General features: G+C 36.5%; 1 protein-coding gene across 1 annotated transcript in view; it reads left to right on the top strand.

Moving 5' to 3' along the window:
• SCAF8 (SR-related CTD associated factor 8) overlaps nt 1-17,247 on the top strand; it is an 89,983-nt gene that overhangs the window by 53,297 nt on the left and 19,439 nt on the right. The gene's annotated exons all lie outside the window — the stretch shown is intronic.

The following is a 17,247-nucleotide window of genomic DNA, read 5'->3' as shown; positions in this document are numbered from 1 at the left end:
ACTTTTTTCTGTGCGTGCCTGTGTATGTGCAAGCACTCACAGAATGTTGTAGGCAATTCAATAAAATTGAAATGAAACTAGGTTGTGAAAATTTGCTTTTCACCTTCTTTAGGTAGTAAGATAAAACTTACTTCACTGCAGTACTGTCAAGTTTGTATTTATCTGCTCATGCTCATTGTTACAATGTTCTTACTACTTGTAGAAGGTGGAACATATATACTGTAAGAATATGCAGTAGGATTCTAGCTTACTTTTTAAAATGCAGATATGCATGAAGCCAAAACTTAAGCGAATATTTGCATTTTCTTATTTTGTAATATATTTGGTGTTCTGGATAGATAGTGTTAGTGTTTGAGTACTTTGTGGTTAATTGATTTTAATGACTCAAAGTTCAGAAATGTTGCATGAAAAGTAAAAAGCTGTTGTTGGTCTAAAAACCCTACATGTTTTTAACAGAGTAAGAGTTGGGGGGTTGTGCTTTGATGGAATAACATTGAAGTTGAGCCTCTTTTTAAATTGTTGAGATGAATTGGCTGCTTAGGTAAATTATTAGTGCTATTCTCTCCTGTTTCACCTACTTTGCTGCTTGTGTATCCTTTCAATTGGTGAAATATTAAGCTGTAGGATGATGTCAGATTTTCAGTTTGTTCCATTCAAGTGCATTTCACCAACTTCTTTCAAAATAAGTTTTGTTAAAATTCTGTGTCTGAAAGCATCCTTTCACTTAGTTTTAAGAAAGTTGTTTTTCTCTTGCATAATAAGTAATAAGGGTAGATTCTGTTACATTAATGCCCCTTTGGTAAAAGAAATACTTTTAGCTCAGATTAGAATTTTGATCTTTAACATTAAAGCATTAACATGCAAGTTTTATTTCCCCTTCTGCTTCCCTCAAAGGGGTGAAAGTATGAAAACATCACATGAGTGTAAAGCATTAGCATGCCTTTGAACCTAGAAGCAAGTTACAAGTGTGTGTTGTCCTCTTCCTCTGGAAGGTGGGGTATTTTTTCATGCTTTGTCATGGTTCAATTTTTCAGTTCCAGGGACTTTTATTCTGACTAGTAAACAGCTTAATGAAGGTAGCCCTTGGAAAGAGCAGACTTGAATGAATTACTATCTATTGTGCAAGTAGTAGTCATTAGGTATGCATTAAATAACTACTGCTTTGTAATGGACCTTGCTGATGTGTTTATTACCAGAACATGTCTTGGGAGTTGAGATGAACAATGTTTAAGGTAAATGTATTGTCATGGGCAGTCTCTGGCTCAAAGAACTTGACCGATGCTGCTGCATCACCTACTTGTAGTGTTCTGGTCAGGCAGATTTGATTGTGTGAGAGTCCAAAAGCACAAAATAGCTCTAAGGATATTTTATGAAATTAAGGGGTTTTATTTCATTTTAATATGTTCAGTTTGAAAGGGCTTCAGTCATAGACCACAGAAATAAATACTTAAAATCAAACACATATTGGCAGTAGCTTTACTTTTTAAGCACTTTGTTTAAAGCCTCCTGGAAACTAGAAGTTAATTTGTTGTTCTTCTAAACTGGGACTGGCAGTGTGCCAAGTTGCTCATAGTATGAAGATTTAGGTAAATTACCAGGTGAGAGTTGCTTAAACAATTTGGTTGGTAGTGTTATAGAACAATGTATTTAATGAATCTATTATCTTTGTTAATATCTTTCAAACATGAATAAATTGGCTACTGTACATATGTGTTACACCATCAATTTCTAAACACTGTCTTTTTGTAGAATAAAAGTTTGTACAGTCTTCAGTTGCATCATGTTTACAGCTAGAACTATTCTATTTCTTATTTAATTAATGTAGCATGCAGACATGTATTACCAAAAATAGCCATATTTAGAAATTTGAAGGGATTTTATATTAGCAAAACAGTCTGGTTTCTTTTTCTTGCCAGTAGGAAGTTTTAAATGTTTCAGAGCTGGAGTGAAGACTTTCCTTTTTTATTGTAGATTATGCCATCATAACCCAATGTGTGCACTCAAAAGAACTGTCCTGACACCCAGACCAATTCTTTGATGTGATTCATGGAAGTGACTTTTAATTTCTGCTTTTGCAAAGGAGAGAGTGAAATTGGGACAGAAAGAAGATGGGGCGCAGGCACTGGGGTAGCAGTTGTGGCTTATGCCTGTTTAAAGCTTGCTGTAGTGATGAAAGGTGGTGGGTTCTAGCAACTGAAGAAGCTGATGTGTGATTCACATAAGTAACAGATACATTGAAAAATATTTCAGGTAGCTTTGCAAGCAACACAACGTATTTAGGCACATACATTTACTTGAAAACGTTATGCATCAGTAAGTTGTTAGATGTATTTACCTATTTAAACAGGCTGTGGTTCTTTCACTAGTGCACTTGAGTAGAACTCTCCATCCATAAAGAGGAAATGTAGCCTTCGTTTGCTATAAGGACATGATTTCTTTGCTGAAGCCTTTTTCTGTGAAATACTGGTACGCTTTCTTTTTATATGTGGTACTTCCTTTCATTACATTATCATATATTCTGTTAGATTCCTTTGCTTCAGTAGAGCTCTGTACCATACTTAGACCCACTTCAGTGATTTAAATGACTTTTTGAAGTTAAGGAACTTTTAGCCTGAGTAAGTCAAGATGGGAGTACTGTAATCAAGCCTGTAGTGTGGCATGCACAGGCATTACTTAAGCACAGTTGGAAAATTATAAAATGAACTTATGTGTAGAAGGTATTTATAAGATAAGCCAGTTGATTGCAGAAGTCTCTGAATATACAGTTGGAGCAGTTTTGACCATGTGCAAGGGTATTTTCTGCTGGTCAAACTGAAAGTACTCTTGACTTTTTCCCCTACCTCACATCACTGGGTAATTTGCTTTTAAACTGATAGAAACGGATCCTAGATTTCATTCTCTGTCTCTTCAGTAATGTCTTTAAAAATAATATAAGGGTGACGTTTTTGTTGCTTGATAATGAGAGCTGAACAGTCAGAATCATCAAGTGGTTTGGGTTGAAAGGGACCTTAAAGATCAGTTCCAACGCCCATGCCAGCACGTTCTGCTAGACCAAGTTGTTCAAAACCACATCCAGCCTTCCTTGAATACTTCCAGGGATGGGGCATCCATAACTTCTCTGGGCAACCTGGTGCAGTGCCTCACCACCCTCACAGTAAAGAATTTCTATCTAATCTAAGTCTGCTGCACATCAGTTTAAAGCCATTGCCCCTTCTTCTATCACTGCATGCTCTTGTAAAAAGTCATACTCCAGCTTTATAATATTGAAGCCTATTAAGAATATCAGGAGTCATCAAGAGTAACTGGGACAAATTTTTGTTACTAATTCATGTTATTAAAGAATCTTTCTTGCCCTTTTTTGTTATTGTTGTTTCGGGTTATTAAAGGATCTTTCTTTCCCTGTTGTGATGTCTACTGCTGATTCTTTTGAATTTTGCAGTAACCACATTTTCCTTTCAAGTATTGAGCTTCCACAAGTAGGCATGCAGTGTGAAGCCATTTACTGGTATAGATGAGAGATTGTTTTAAAAGGCATAAAGGCAGAAAGTTTTTTGATTTGAAGCTGCTTATTTGAACAAGAATGGCAAAAGCATCTTTCCTTAATTGTTACTAGTCTTATATTTTTCCTTGTAGGGTTGTCATAAAGATGATGTTCACTCCACTTATTTGGTACGAGTTCTTTGGGTGCACCATAAACATAATTCAATTAGTATACGTACATGATATTTCATAGTCAAGAAAAGTCAAGTAGACCTACTAAAAAGAAAATTCTTGATATCTCTCTGAATAATAACTTCCATATAGGATCTGAAAAGTGATTCTTGTCAGTAATGAGAGTCTGTTAATAGGGTTTTCATTGAAGTTGGTAAGCTGTAAAATTGTATTTGCCATTATTCTTTTATTCCTATCTTGAACAAACTTGATGAAAAAGGGTTGTCTCATGGGATATCCTACTCTTGGTATCTTTTAGATGCTCTGCTACCAAAGATTAGAGAGGAGGCAGTTCTAGCAGTCTAAGCACTCTTAAAAATCAAGAAGTTGTTAAGATATATTGTACAGTTGCAGATGAATGTGTTTTCTCTCTCAAAGAATTGAAGATGCACACTTGAGCACTTGCATAGTAACAGTGATAATAGTTGCGTCACTGGTTTACTAATCTTATTCTGTACTCTCTCATTTTTCTTATAAAGTTAAGTCATTAATGCTAATTTTAAATTTTCTTATCTAATGAAATCATACTAAAGCCCTTAGACAAGGGACTATTTTTGTGCTTTGCAAAAAACTAGTATGGTCAGAGAGCATTTTAACTTGTAAATAGGCTAGTTGAAGATTTTTTTTCCTCCCTGATTTAATGTTTTAATGCTGCAAAATTCCTCTTGAATGATTTTCTCTGTGCACATCTGTGTCATAATGGATATGTGTTCCCATTAGCGTGTGTCAAGGTTTCTGTTGAAATGCAGAAAGCAGATTCTTTAAGGCAGATGACTTGATGTGTTTCTTAAACACTTCACAGGTAACTTCACAGCCATATTGATTCATACACTAGAACATTGTAATTGTGTGCAAGCCAGTGCATGAAATCCTTACTAGGTGAATAGGTGAAGAGTGTTAACTCAGATGTAGGGTTGGTAGGATTCGCCTAAGCCGTGGTTGCAGGGACTTTGGATCTGAATGTCACTTCCACACTAAATTGAGATTGTATTGTAAGTAATGTAGTTTTTCTTGGTAACACCAGGAATTAAGTAGAAATAATCTCACGGTATAAAGTCCTTTCTAAAAATCTATTCACCTTCATCTAGTCAAAGGGAGCTCTGTCACTGCCACTTCAGTTGATCAAGGGAAAAAATACTTTGTATTTATGCTGTTTCTGAGGTGATGAGATCTCATTCAGCAATGCAGTGTAATGCAGTTTTTAGGTGTGCCTTGTTCTTCCTTTTGAAAAGGACCACCCATTTCAAACTTCAGACAAAAATATAGAGAAAATCAATAAATTTTTGTCTGTAGAATTTGAAATGTAATTTTGGGTTCTGTGATTTTCTTCCAGAAAATCTTTGTAATTTCAGTAGTGTAAATACATAAATACTAAGTGTACACTTAATTATAAAAATGTTTACTGAAGGTTGTAGTAGTTTGTCCTGTTCCTTTTCATTTCTTTTTCACATGCTTGTATTACATTATTTTGTCAGGCAGTTCTGTCACAGGATTTCACTTACAGGAAGTTAGAAATCCCTTTGAATTATGTCATTCTGTTACATCACTGAGATGTTTAAATCTAGGACAACCCTAAGACTTTATCTTGAATCTCACTTAATTTTTGTACAATATGACTATCAATGTAGGTAATTAACTGTTGAGGACCCTAGTGGTAAAGCTGTCTGTGATTAAAAGTAAAATACTGAAAACAAATTTAAATGATTGCTGATTGTTTTGGGACTTTGCTATTTATTAAAAGCAAAACAATGGCATCTCTCAAATTCCATGTTGATTTAGAAACACCATATTAAAACTATGAACTTGGAGGGTTGAATTTCTATGAATTGATAAAATGAGTGAGGCACCCATTATTTTTGTTAGAATGTAAAACTTTGAAGTGATTAGGATAAATGTTATTTCTACAAAATATTGAAGTGCAGTTCTTAAGTTTTGTGTGCATACTGCCTGTAGTTTCTGTGTGTACACTTCATACATGCTTTGTTCCTGCAATAATCATTTCATGATCAGGAGCACTGTGGAAAATGGGAAAGTGGCATGAAATAGCATATTCTAGCAGACACCAAAAATACTGTACAGTCTGGATCTGTATGTAAACCAGTGGATAGATAATGTTTTTTTCAGCTGCAATAGCTTGTTAGCCTAATTTGAAATGAGGAAAAAATACAGTTAGAAAGCATGAATAACCCCTTCTCTTTTTTTAGATTCAATAGAACTTAATGCATGCATTCTGATTAAATATTTACTAATTAACAAGCAAGCGAGCATCCAAAGATTTTAAATACTCCTGAGCATTTTTCTTAGTATTGCTCATACCTCAATTAAAAATGAATACCCCCTCACCCTGTCCAAACAGCAGAAATAAACCCCACAAAACTCAGGTAGGTGTAAATATTTGTAAGCTTACAAGGTTCTTGGAGGTACAACTTGACACAGACGTTAATATACCTGTTTGGGTTTCTTTAAGTAGTAAATACTTTAGAACCCAGCCAAAAGCATGATGAAGAGCTGTCTCACTTGCAGGGAATGTGCTAAACTGAGGCGTTAGTGTAAAATCCAAAATTATTTTGTTCCTTGTTTGTTATCTCCCAGTCCAAATACTGCCCTTGTTTGGGGTTCCACTCTGAATGCTGATTAGAGGATGTTCTGATTAGTGCCTGTGTAACTTGTTCAATAAGTAGTGCATTCAATGTATTGCATCACTATAATACAGATGCTAGTGAGAAGCTGGGAGTGATGCTGTTTGGGGCAAAACCATTGCAGAAGCAAAAGGGGAGATTACCCAATCGTGTGAATCACCAATCTCAAACATCACTATTGAGGAATGTCTACTTAGTACAGAGATAATAACTGATTACTTTTGAGTATCTCGGTAGCTAAAAGGGTGGATGTCACAATAGTATCCCAGTTTGACAAGTGCTGGCTGCAGTATCACTTGCTTTCTGCTATCTGCAGAAAGTACCATTTTCTTGATTAAAGTTATTACATTCTTTCATGTTATTGCTAGAGAATTTAAAATAATGCTGCTTTAGTCTGAACTAGTATCACAGCCTCACTTGTTTACCCATGGGACGTGACTGTTTCATTAGGTCCAGGATTTCAAACTCTTGTCTTGGATATCTCAGTTTCTTCTTTAGAAGAGCAGGTGATAGAAGATTATATGGTTCTATTTTCCTTGATTTTTCTACTGCTTTTAGCCCAAAGCCTTCTTGGGTATAACTTTTTTCCTTTCAAATTCTCTTCCCTATGCAAGTATTTATGAGCAGGCAGCCCTTACAAAGATTTTACTGGTATTGTAAGAGTATGATGAAATAGATTGTATGAAATGTCTGAAAAAAATTGCAAGCACTATACTTGTCTAGTCGTGTGCTAGGTAATTCATAGAGTGAAAGAAAGCGAGCAAATTAAAGCTACTTAAATGCATTGGTCTTACCTTCTGGCTCTCCCAAAACAATTGTACTTTCTAAGTAGATCTTTTCACTGTAGCATGTAGAGCAGCCCTTTGATACATGGTCACTGTTCTTTGTTCAAAATCCATGATGTCCTCTAGCTTTCTTTTCTTCATCTGCATACTCCTTTTTTTGAAAGCTTATGTTTTATTTAAATAGCATTTTTTTTCTTCAAAGGATTTTAAAAAAATGAATGCACTAGGTTAATAAAGTTTTCTGATTTCATTTTAGAATGTGCTGCCTAACTCTCCTCAATAAATTTCCTTCTCCATGAAAAGTTCTTATATTTCTGTATTAACCAGAATAGAAATAATGAATGACATGTAAAAAAAAAAAAGAGAGAGAAATAAAATTTTTTTCAAAATTACATATATTTGTCATGATAGTCTGGTTCTAGCATGTTCAAGAATGTAACTAAAATGGCATTTTTCACACATCCTGGCAGATTATCCTGTCTCTAATATGCAACTGGAAAAGTTGTGCACAAGCTAGGGCAGCCTCAGCAGCTCATGCAACTTGTACATAGTAGTGAATACCAAAGTCTTGATTTTTCCTTCTCCATTCTTAACCTTGTCACCAAATACTCTAATTTTTCTTATTCTGAGTGAAGAAATTTAACCAACCAACAAATTGTCTGAAAGCCATGAAGAATTTCACTTTTCCCAACTTGAAGAATTAATTTGTTCTAAGGATCTCTAAAGCAATTTTTAAAATATTTCTAGCATTTTTAGGAATAAAGTCTGCAAAGAACTGGAAAGGTTTTAATTCATGGTCTGTTTTACCATCTGATTGTTTTTTTTTAAAAAAAAAGCTGTTTGAAAATTACATTTTCTTAGTGGCCCTTCTCAAGAAATTTCATCATTGTTCTTTTGTCTCACTTTTTTTTTTTTTTTCAAAACTGGGACCTATTAAGTGTCTTAGAATGCAGCTTTGAAATGGCACATCCTGTTTTACAGTAACAGTCTAGCATTGACTTGAGCGACATAGCCCAAAACACGCAATACATTAAAATTTATTATTGTGGAACTATCAGTGTATGTTTATATAGCTATTTTACAGAAGCTTATGGAAAGCTTAGTTAGAGAATTTACAGGTTACACTATGAAGAGAAACACAGACTTCAGTATTCACTCTTCCTTTTGCTGTACATATTACACTTAAGGTGTTCCCGCAGCTGACACATACTTGTTTTGTCTTCTGCCTTTGCTGTGTCAAAGGAGTCCGAGTTAGATATGGGGGTGTTCACATACAGATTCAAGTGCACATCATCTCTGAAAATCAGTTGAGTATTTAAAAATCTAAATATTAAGTTGGGGTTCTAAATTTAGCTTGCTCCGAAACATTTGGTTGGTTACACCAGGTTTTTTTTCCACTATTTGGTGTCTAATTTTTTTTAAAGTAAAGCAAAACAAAATGTTGTTGCATATTTAAGAAAGGTTCAGTCTTGTTCGTGGTTGATTTTGTTATGAGAGAATACAAGGTTCCCAGTCTTATACTATAGAAAATGATGTGCTGGTGAACTGTAACGGGCAAAACCTTAAGTACCCTGACACTTGGCTGGGAAAAACACTGACCACAGCCTTTCCTCTCAGGGTGGGAGGTAGTAGTGCAGGGAGTGCAAATACATCCAGGCAAACTGCTGTGTCTTGCCAGGTGCACAGGCAGGCACCTTGAGAGTGGGATAGTATTGAGCTGTATAGACACAAGGCTCATCCAGGGCTCAAGATTGTCTTTTCTACCTGAGCCACAATAGTGATATTACTACAGCAGGCTGCAAAATAGTCTTTTAATACTGAACTTTGTCACATGGTCAATATTTATAAGTAGGAGAAGTATTTAAAGTTGGTATGTTATTCAGTATAGTTACTGCTAAATCAGATTTGTGAACCAGGTGCTCTACTTGGAGGGAATCCAGTTACAAGCAAGAAAGACGAAAGATGATAAAACCACTGTGGGTGCTTTTTTGGATTGTTCTGGAACAGAATTGTATGTGAAGATACTATAGGCAGGTGGTTCCTACTTCAAGGTCTCACTTGCTGGGAAAAGGCCAAAAGTTAATCCTGAGCCTTTTCATAGTTCTGACTTTCCAAAATACTATCAGTAGGTTGATACCTCAAATTCACCTTATATCTGCATTTGTTTTCCCATTCCTCATGTAGTCTTGACCATGCTAGGAAACAGCCAGCACAAACGTGCTACATCTCATTGTCATCACTGTTCCTAACAACGATGTTCTTGGGTCTCCTGCGGTGCTCTTTTGAATCCTTCAGATGTCACTGTTATCCATTTCTAAAGACATTTTAATAGGAAATTTAGTGTGTTTTCTTTAGGCACAAACCTCTACTGGAGTGATTAAATACTTCCCTAATTTTTATTTTCACCCTAATTTCTTTCCTTTGGCAAAAGCTCTTCGCAGTGAGTGTTTCAAAGCTGGTTATTATACCATGGTTTCCAGTCTGAAAGTGAAGTTTTGATGGGTTTTGAAGGAACAGTTTCTATGTACTCTTACTATTCCTCTATACTTTTCCTGCCTACATAGAGCGGTGGTGTCTAGGCTGCCACTGCGGTCTACTGTGTCACCTTAAGAAAGTCCAGTGTGTCCCCAAAACATTCTGGCACTTTCTGCAAAGAGCACCTTCTCAGGTTGTGTGCAGTGGGAGGAGCATGCAAAAAGAATAAGCCTGCCTTTCCAGGACACTTTATCCAGTTTTTGAGCACTTCTTTGCAGCAAACCTCTGGATTTAGGAAGATGAGAATAGCAGCTGGATGAGGTGATCACCTTGTTAATTATCATCTGTACTGTGCTCAGGGAGCTGACATGAATTGCAAGGTCAGCAGGTGGTTGTGCCTTTTGTGAAGGATGGCCACTTCTGACATGTTTGTTCTGAACACTTGAAATACCAAGCAAAGCCCTAAACTCCACTGGCATCTGTGCAGTACAGGAATTGCTTGGTCTTGTCTGTGACATGTAGCAAACGCTCCCTTTCACGTGTGCCTTTTTCTGTCGTTTCTTTGAAAACAACACTATGGCTTTTCCACGGTTTCATTCTCTCCTGCATAAAAGAGAGCTTGATGAATGCAAAAATGGTGGGAGGAGTTCATATCCCCTGCTCATGGATATGGCGAGGATGGTATGCTGTGCATCAGAGTGCCATTAATTTTATTGGTTTTATTGGTGAAAAATTTAACAAATATTTCTTGGGTCATGGTATTTCTATAAATGAACACATATTTTCTGTCTGTATAAACTGCAGAATAAGAAATTTGGTATTTTTTTAAATCATTAATATTTTATCTTTATTCTTTGTATCCTGTGTACCTGTACATTGATTCTGTGTACAGTGTGCTCTTTGAAAAAAATACATTAGTACTTTATTAACTTTCTTCTCTCAAAAAAGTATGTTTTCTGCATTTATTTCCATCTGAATGTATCACAACCTAATGGACTTAGAGGAGGATGCAAAAATGAGCAGCCAAACGACAGGACAGGAACTGGGAAATCTGTTCTAGTGGGACTGAGTGAATTGTGGGCAAGAAAAGGAGAGATCTTTGAACCTCAATCACATTACCTGTGGTTATTGATGTAATATTCTGCATTCTAAAATGATGAACAATTTTGTAACCAAAACCATAGGAAGTAGCAAGTTGTCAAATGTCAGAGTATTGTGGGATTTTTCTTTTGAGAGAACCTTTTTTTGTGAAAATTAAAATTAAACACTGTAGCAGCTCCTCTCACAAAGGTGCAAATGTTGCATGATTTGAAAAATTTTCTAAGCACTTGCTGATTTTGTTACTGATGCAGCAAACCTGAGATTTGATATTCTTTTCTTTAGTGGTTTAGTACTGATTGAAAATGTTTTTTAAAGTGGCTGCAATGCCCAAAGGGAGAGTACTGTGGTTCTAAAGAACTGTGATACTGAAGGATTTGTGAGGTGTATTAAGTGAATTTACTGAGTTTTATATATGTTTTCATTTGGTTATAATGTAGAATTGGTACCTAACTAGCTGGCTGCTGCTGAGGGTAACACTATTATACTTTGGTATTTTGTTTTGCTTTTGGTTTTGGTAATTTTAAACATGAGTTTTGCTTGGTTTTGTTGTCAGTTTTGCAGACCCTGAAGGGTCACATGTAACCCTGTCAACAGTCAGGAGGAGTCTTGTAAACTAAGGAGTAATTATTGCTAGCCATGATGTTTATAAGAGTTATGTTAGAGGGGAAAAAAAAAGTGATTTTGAAAGCAAGAAATGCTGAATGCTTTGTTTATGAGATTAGGGTGTCATTCTTAGTTTGATAGAAGCTACAAGGAGAAACAGCTGAGATGGCTGCTAGGAACATACTTGACTTACTTTTTAAAGGGAAAAGAAAAATCACTGATCAGTTTCTTTGCTAAAATCTCTATGTTTAGTCTATTTGACTTGTTCTTTTGAAAACAAACACAAAACTGAGATCTAACCAAATGCTTTAATGTATTTTTGAAAACTGCAAGCAGACTTAAGTAACTATTAAGAAGTTCTGTAGAAACCTAGCAGCAGTAATTTGCAACCTGCAATGAATACCTTTGAGCAAGGGACACTACCCAATAATAAATTTTCTTTTTGTAGTTTGAAATCTAAAAAGGTATTTATTTCTTTTAACTTTTGAAAGAAATTTCAATACCTCTTTTTTTAATCTTGCTTGTAGTTATGATGCTTTTTCTTCCCTGGATTTTGCTTGCACTTCATTAAATATGTTTCCCAAGCCTGGTGACTTGCTGCTGTGAAACCAGCAGAGGGTGCCCAGGACATGTGTAGCCGTGGCTGTTTGTTCCAAGCCCACTGTGGTGCAGCTCTATGGAAACCAGAGAGCTGCTGCATTAAGCCCTGTACAGGTGAGGTGCTTTATATCTTCAATACAATTCTCAGAATAATTCGCTCTTTTGCCTCAGTACACTGCTTTCCGTACAATTCCTGTGTTTACATGCACACTGGGGATAGTTTTCACCCTCTGTTGTACACTAGCTGGATTTTATATTTCAGTTTTTTCATGTTGATTTGTACTCAGTACATTGAGAGGAAGCCAGGGATTTAGCCTTAGAATGTTGAAATGTGAAAGGAAATCCCAGAAAGCTATAGATGTTCATGCGATAACCTTCTTCATGAGTGACTAATTTCTTATTCATCTCTCTATTAAGAGTCTTTCCTGGTTCTTCTCTGAAGTTTTCATTTCTGTTTTTTTCTCCCTGTACTACAGTGAATATCTTTTCACTCTGTTCAAAAACAATGTGGTTGTAGTATTCTCTGCAGATACAGAGTGTGGATTAAATTATGTTTTTTACTGTGAATTAAAGGAAGGAAGTAAAGGCAAATCTGGTTTTTTACCTTTTGGGGCTTTTACAGTATAAATACCCTTTCAGTTTTTACATGGACATGAGGTTCATCAAACACAGGTTCAATAAGCTGGTTTTTAAAACTGTTGCTTAAAAAGAGAACAAGCTAGTAGATTTTTTCATTGCATCTCTTAACAGAAATCCTAATTTGTCCCAAACAGTAGGAAAGAGGGTTTTTTTCAGTTTTAGTTGTATCAGCAAAAAAAGAAACTTCTCTTAAGTCCTTTTTCTCTTGTTAGAATCAGCTGTGTGAAGATGGGTCAAAGAGTGGTTTCCATGTAGCAATACCCAGATTCGATCCCATAGAAGTTATGCTGTTTGATTGCTGCTTGAATTACCTCTATCAGGGTAGCGCAGCTGGTCCAGCACAAACCTCTGGACAGGTCTCCCTGTATGTGGAGCCAGGGGTAGCATGTGTCATTCATAACCTCATGTTGTCACTTGTCCATCTTGGATTCTACTACTCCTTTATCAACTGGCCACCGTCTTGCAGAGGGCATGTCAGTAAATCTCATGTGGTCCCTTCACCTGTAAAGAGCTCCACTTCTGCGCTCCTCTTGCAGCAGAGAGAAGGAAAAGTCTCCCAGCTTCCAGATTTCTAGCTCAGGCTATCCAGCTCTTGGTGAGATGGAAGAGAAGCTTCATTTGAATGTTCAGTGAATAGTAACTGGAGAGGTGGCGAGGGGGATGGCTTCAAAGACAGCTTGGGTGGAGAAACACAGCAGCCACATTCATAATGGGAGCGTGAAGGCTGCTCTCCACAGCAGAGTCGGGGCAATAAGGAGATGAATGGGCTTTTGTACAGTCACTCTGTTCACATGGCAGATGAAGGAATACTTGTGGGTGTACCAAAGAAAACCGTGTTGCACGTGTAAAGCAAAAGACAAGTTTCATTGCATAAGTGACTACAAAACAAATGGAGATTGAATTAGGTCTTCAAAATATTGTTTGCAAATTATGACTGCATATAGACTCAAAGGGTGAGAATTGAAGATAACTAAAAATCGTCACTTTGAAAATAAGATACATAATATCTAGAATTCTCTTTATAAGAAATCAAGATCTGAATATGTATTAAACTATATCATTACTAAACAAATTTATATTGATATACTATATTCTCTCATCAAAAAATATAATGGTTCTATTTCGTTCCAGATCAGAATGTTTAGGTGGTCATTTTAGTAAGAGTAAACCTAGCTACAGGGAAAAAAAAAAACAAAAAACCAACAAAAATTACAAATGGAAAACTAGATTAAGTAAATTACCAAAATACTCTTTTTTTCTGATTTAAACAACTTGAAAATAAAAATTAAAATAATTTCAATTTAAACAGTCTTTCTAAAGGTAATTTTAAATTTTCCATGTTTTATGCTGCCACTGTGGCAGCATAATGATGGACAGGTTCCCTGCCAGGTTTCCTGGCCCCCGTGTCAGGCCACAGCATCAGGAGGGGCACCCTGTGCACCTTGTGCCACTGCTGTGGATGTGGCTGCTCAGCAGCTGCCACCCTTCATGGGCTGTCCTGGGAAAAGGCAGTTGGAGCACGGTGCTGATAAGACCAAGGCTGTGAATTGAATCCCTCTGTTGGCCATTTACTTAATGGCCTGGACTCATTGATCCTTGTGGGTCCTTTCTGGCTCTGAATATTCCGTGACTCTGTGTGAAAGTTACCATAGCAATGGGGTGGGAAGGGACGAGGAAGTCTTCTGTCCACCTCTTTGCTGGCCAAGTAAATGCACGTGCAGAACGCTCTCATTCCTGTCAGAGCAAAGTACAGGCTTTCTTGGGCTCTTCCAGGGGAGGATACACTGCTGGGTGAATAGTATCTGTTTCCAAAGGTCAGCTTTACTAAAGATACTTCAAGTATCAAGAAAATAGGTTTTTTCCAGATGTTCATGTTACTAGGTTATGGGCCACCCACTCTACTGTTTCTTATCTCCAAGTGGGCATGCCTTTGACAAGGCAAGGTGATGTGTCCCAAAGGAGTTGCTTGAAACAAAACCTCAGACTCATCCTGCTGAGAAACAGTTCTTTGGGCAACTTAGCAAACCTTGAAAAAACTGCTGCTTCTCATTTTATTTTATAGCTCTCCTAGCTTTCTTTTAAGACGCTCATAAAAATCTGAGAGACTTGGGAGAAATCATAGTATCATTTGGAAGTAGTCAACAAAATTACTCATTGTTGTATCCAATTCTCAACCTCCAACATGGCAAACCTTTTACAGCCTAGAAATGGGGTGAAATTTTGAGAGCAGGAGCAGTGTGTGTCTTCTATATATTGGTCCTGATTTTCACTGTCATTCTGAAAATTTGTGCTTTCTTGTGAAAGTGTGAAAGGAACCGACACAGAAAAGGGTCTGCTTCACTCAGGTTTTTGTGGTTATCAGGGCACTGTGGTTCCCCTTTGTTGCTCCAGGCATGTTCTGTATCCCTAAAACAATTATTCTAAAACATTCTTAAATATTCAATGCTGACACAGCTAGAGACACTAACTTACATTAACTCAGAGACCACTGTGGAGTTATGATAGAAATTGTCCCTGGACTGGCAAGATGTCTACCTCACCTGTTTCCCAAATTCCTGCTGGATGTCAAATGAAGCAGTTGGTAATTTCCTGTGGCACATGGGACCATCAGCTGTGGTGTCAGGAGCAGATGTTCATCCTGCTCAGCAGCTCCCTGAGAGGGTGAGGAAGGCACCCCTCAAACTGACCAGAGAGCCGAGTCCAAGCAGTCACCTCTGACTCACAAGCAGTACCCATCCATACTCATTTCAAGAGAGTCTACAGTTAGTTTTAGTAATAAGAAAAAAATATGCTGTCCAAGCATAATTAACAGGTAGATAGGAAAATAACTTAAGAAATTAATAAACTTAAAAATTAAGTATTTACGCATAGGTTAGATTCTCTTCTAGTAAAGCTAGATTCAAAAGTATTATGTCATTCCTTGTCAGGGGGCAGGTCAATTTAAAAAAACTTATGACAAGTTCCTGACAGTTCAAATTACGCTACTATTACAGAGCAGATAGCATGTTTTTTCCTTTTGTCTCCTTTGTAAGTAGATGAGGTGGATGCTGCTTTGGTAGCTATTGATTGCACATTTGCTTTGTGTATCTAAGGTCTCAATAGTGACCATCTGAAAGCAATAATTAAATGAATGTGGTGTGTAATTTAAAGCTCTCCTGCCTTCTTTTCTACCTTTTTATTTCATCCTTCACAGACTTCAGGATCAAACACATTTGAAGAGGTTGAAAAGCAGCACTGACAAAAAGAGAAATCATAAAAATAATCCACTGGAATATGTCTGTTGGAAACATGATCAGACCCTGAGATGAGCACAGTTGGTCAGAGTATGGTGCTAATTACACCAGCGTCGTGGGTTTGATCCTTGTACAGGCTATTCACTTAACAGTTGGACTCACTGATCCTCGTGGGTCCCTTCCAAAGCAGAATATTCTGTGATAATCTCTGTGAGAGTGCTCATTTACACACTCAGGAGTGCTTTAATTGTTATAATAAAAAATGCTTTTGATTTCTCATTAATACTTTGAAAAGTGGATTGAATTGCTTCCCCCATTGATTTACCACTCTTTTTATGATTATTATGAAATTTAAAAATATAGATACTAATCCAGCAAAACACATAAAATATGATTAGTCTGTTTAGAATAACTGGATGTGCTTACATTTAAAGCATATGTGGGAGCATCATTGTGTTAGTGCCTAAAGGAAAAGGAAGAAATAGGGCAAAAATGGAGAAACAGAAAATAATGTAACAACACTTGTTAATGTGATCATTTACTTCCTTGATTGTAAGCACGATTGATAAAGCAGTGACAGGTTTTAAAGTCTAATATGTTAAAACACGCCTTTAGGTTTTCCTTTTGTTCAGTAAATGTTTCTGTTTCCTAGGTTTTTCTTTCCTGACATTGTGGCTCAAGGTAGAGGAGTTTGTGAGATTATTCTGTTTTTTCTAATGAAACCATTTTTTTCTATCCTAGAATGTTATTCTAGAATGTGAAATGTTAGTCAAATATTTTTAAAAACCTGACATTTCTTGAAACTGGGTTGATTTCCCAAAGTTTCATATTAAAAGTTAGGAAAACGTTACACAGAAACTGCCTTTCTACCACCAAGCTCTTACTTGGTAGAGTTAGTTACCTTTCAAGAATTTAAAAATAATTCACATAAAGGAGTTTAATCCTCTGAAATATTCTGTGCAGTATCTTTCACAGATAATTTATTGAGATTCTTCTTCCTCCCGTTTGCTTTCAGTAGCACTTCACATTTTTGATAGAAGCAGACAGTAGATTTTTCATTAGCACTGTGAGATATGATACCTTCTTTGGCTTTTAATTAGGTTTTCAAGGAGCAAATATGTTTCCCAGGCTGCAAGCTTTTAACTGAGACAGATTACTTATTTTTAAACCGTATTTGAATAACTGCAAATGAGTGTCCGTGAGCCCAGATATGAGTAAATATCTCGTCACCAAGATCCTTGAAGTTTCAATTACAGTCTTTCAGGTATCTGACTGCTTTTAGTCCAGTATGATATTTAGCTTGACTCTTTTAAACAGACTAAAATTTACAGCGCTATCAAGTCCCTGTTGGACAGTCAGGATATAGATGTAAATAGCTATGCATCCTTAATTTGTGTCCTTATCTGCTTTTATTTTATATGAGCATTGAAACTGTATTATTAAATTACTGCACTGTTTAAA

This window comes from Coloeus monedula (genome assembly GCF_965178545.1).
Source record: "Coloeus monedula genome assembly, chromosome: 2".
NCBI classification, from domain to species: Eukaryota; Metazoa; Chordata; class Aves; order Passeriformes; family Corvidae; genus Coloeus; species Coloeus monedula.
Note: the sequence above shows the minus strand (reverse complement) of the source record. Positions and strands in the feature narration are given on the sequence as shown.